We start from the raw sequence: 3,878 nt of genomic DNA on the forward strand, positions 1-3,878 counted from the left end.
CTCGTTATCTTCAGTGTTGATGAGGCTAATGATAAATTTGGGTTTTAACAGATCCTGTGCTTAAGGGGCAAAATAAAGAAAATCGCTCCTCTGCGTTAAGAATTACTCAGGAGGCAGGACTGAACATATGATATGAGTAATGCTAAACTCCATCAAGTATAGCTTCCTCACCAATTTGATAAGAGATTATGTGCATGTTGATTAAAGCTGTGGATATTCCTCTCTGCAGACTTTGTACACAATCAAAAAATGGGTCTCAGATATCTTTTTATTATATATGACAGTAGCATATTGGCAGGTCACAATTACAATTACTCAGATAACGTCTGAATGTTGACTTCATTCAACTACTAATATTGGGGATCTTTGTGCTGTGAGTTATACATTATATGAAGTACAAAGTTTGTTTTTTCTATACAGGAACGAGCACAGGTCTTGAAATGAGAAGTTTTTTGTGTTTATTATGTTTTGGCTTCAGCACTTGCTGGGTGCTTACTTCATGATTCTTAATCTCTCTGAGCCTTACAGCTTTATTGTCTGTAAAAATAGAACAAGAACACCTACCCCACCTATGAGTTTGTTTTTCATTTTTTAATCCTCACCCAAGGATATTTTTCCATTGAATTCTAGAAAGAGTGGAAGGGAGGAAGGGCTGGGGGCCAGGAGGAAGGGAGGGAGGAAGGGAGGGAGGGAGAGAGAAACATTGATGAGAGAGACACATTGATTGGTTGCCTCCCACATGCTGGGGAACTTACTACAAGGTACATGCCCTTGACCAGGAATCAAACCCAGACCCTTCTACCCACAGTCCGACACTCTAATCACTGAGCAAAACCGGCCAGAAGTTTCTTATTTGTAATGGCAATCAGAATGGAAGAATTACAGCTGGTAACCTGGGGAATGCTGTAGATTGTGGGGACCATCATCTTTTAGCTACGTGAGCCGTTCTGTGGAACTCTGCCTACAGGATGCGGTGTTTACTTGAGTGCTTCAAGGGTTTATAGCCTTTGGTTTTAAGATGTACTCTATTTTGAGTTCAGCATTCTTTTTAAACATCTTTCTTTGGTTTGGGTCTACCACATAGTAAGCCCTGGTGGTTGGCTGAGGAGAGAGTGAAAGGATGATGAAGTACATTATGATTTGCTATGGATTGATTTCTTGGTTTTATCTTAGCTTTCCTTCTAGAGTAGAAATTAGAAGCTCTGGAGTAAATTTAGAAGTTTAGTTCTGACAGCATGAAAATTCCAAGCTTCATAGCTCCTGATGACTATAATTAAAAAATGTATAAAGTCTTTCAAAGGAATTTTACTGTCTTTTCTCTCCTTGGCAGTTTTAAACTTATATCATTGATTATAGATTTCAGGATTTGGGCTTTTCTCGTGAGTTTGACGTTTTCTTTCTTTATGTAATTTTTGTATTTTTCTTTTTTCTTTTCTCCCCCCTAATCCTCACTCGAGGATATGTTTTTTATTGATTTTAGAGAGAGGAGGGTGGGGCTGCCTCCTATACAAGCCCAATCGGGGAACAAACCTGCAACCAAGGTATGTGCCCTGACTGGGAATCAAACCCACTACCTTTTGGTGTATGGGATGATGCTCCAACCAACTGAACAACCTGGCCAGGGCTTTTTTTTTTTTTTTTTAAGGCCACTTAACTAAATGGGAATTCTCTGTTAGCAGAGGTTCTTAGCAACAAATCTCTTTTTTCTTGAAATTTGTATAAGACAAAAGTTACATAATATATTAGCAGTAATCATGCATGGACTTTTGCTACATAATGGCTTGTTTATCCAGTGGCATAGTGACTCATGTAGGAAGAATATACATGGGTACATTGGTTATCACTGCACAAGTTGTAACCATTTGGCCTTAAACAAAATAAGGCAGACAATTCATTTCAAACATTTGTTAAATTTTATCACTTGAATTTATGTGACTCTCTTTTCCCTATGATCTCTTACATTTATTTTAGTGTCTAAGTAAGGATAGAGTTTAACAAAAGTCATTTCATTTTCACTTTAAAAAATCTAATTAGAGTGAAACCAGCTTACCATACTGACAGCATATTGCTTAATCATGATCAGTTTTAATAATAATAAAAACAAGGTAAGCATAACATTGTCACACCGTAAGTTTGTTGAAGATGCAGAATCCAGAAATTCAAATTCTGGAGCTTCACTTCCAAAGATCCTCATTCCCCCTTGATTCTTATAGACACACAGGTTTGCGAGCTACTGCACCATTTGTAGAGGATGCTTTCCAAATGGTTCTCAAGGGCTTAGGATTCCTCAGAGGATTCTATAATCAGTGAAATTCAGTTCTCTAAGGACAACATAATTTCATTTGCCTCTCATTAATTTGCGTTTGTCTCTTATTTATTGAGATTTCTAAGAAAGATTTCCTCTGAGTGAAAAATATTACTTTGAAAACAAAACTATTGTTATTAGATTATTTCTAGGATTCCTTATTTAAGATTCTAAATATATTTTTAAACATTCATTAGAGTCTGTTAATTTACAGATCTAATATTTAAACAGAATTGAACTATGATACAGGACAGAAAATTCTTGCCCTCGTTGTCTTTTTTTTTAAATCTTGCTTAAAGCCCTTTATAAACTTGGTTGCCATAGTAGCCTGCCTTTTTTATTTCACTAAATTCTGTGCATTCCCTCTGCATATAGTGTTTCATAGTTTCCCTCAGCTAAAAATACCAATAGGCAGTGTGTACCCATACCGCTTAACAACTGGAGGAAAGGGGACTGATTCATAGCATTTGCTAATATCCATGACGTAATTACTCCATACAATAAGCCTATTTCAAGCTACCAATGTGATGTCATTTAATGTGGAGCTGGGAAGAGATACACACAGCATACTTAGTATTTCTACAGATAGTACAGCTATAAACAACTTTAAGAGCATAGCAAATAGATAGTAAAATAATTAGAAATAAAATAATTAGGAAATGATGAGGTTTTGAGTATTTGCTGTTTTTATATTACTGTTTCTTTATTTAAATTATTTTACTGTAAGATATCCAACAACCTATTTCATGCTTATCTTTGCGGAAATAGATTGTTTCAAAATGGGAGAAGACTTTTACTTTGCATTTTCTGCCTTATCCTGTTGTGTAAATTAACCAACCTATGTTTAATATATGAGTAGCAACAACAAATGGTATTAAAGCAGCAGCTCTCCTGGTGATCTTGATGTGTTGCAAAGTTGGAGAACCGCTGGTGATTCTCAGTTACAGCTGCCTCACTAAAAAAAAAAAAAAAAATGTTTTTCTTAGTTCTCTGAGAGCTTAGAGCTGAATTTTGTGCTTGATTGCAGTAACTACATGACTACTACATCTTAACTATTTATGCCTTGTCATGTTCTTTCAAATTATTTGAGAAACCGTTTGCAAAATGTGTGTGCTAAAATATTTTTTAAAAGAGATTTAAGACTAGAAAAAATAGCAATCAAAGTAAAAAATCAAACTCTAGTGAATACAAGGGTAAATATGCCAACATTAAGGCCCACCATGGTTGATATAGTTCAGTGATGGCGAACCTTTTGGGCTCGATGTGTCAGCATTTTGAAAAACCCTAACTTAACTCTGGTGCCGTGTCACATACAGAAATTTTTTGATATTTGCAACCATAGTAAAACAAAGATTTATATTTTTGATATTTATTTTATATATTTAAACTAGAGGCCCGATGCACAAAAATTTGTGCACTCGGTGGGGACCCTCAGTCCGGCCTGAGCCCTCTCGCAATTCAGGACCCCTCGGGGGATGTCCGACTCCTGGTTTAGGCCCGATCTGGGACTACTGGCTCCTAACCGCTTACCTGCCTGCCTGCCTGCCTGATTGCCCCTAACCACTCTGCCTGC

Source organism: Myotis davidii, unplaced genomic scaffold (genome assembly GCF_000327345.1).
Source record: "Myotis davidii unplaced genomic scaffold, ASM32734v1 scaffold655, whole genome shotgun sequence".
Classification (NCBI taxonomy): domain Eukaryota; kingdom Metazoa; phylum Chordata; class Mammalia; order Chiroptera; family Vespertilionidae; genus Myotis; species Myotis davidii.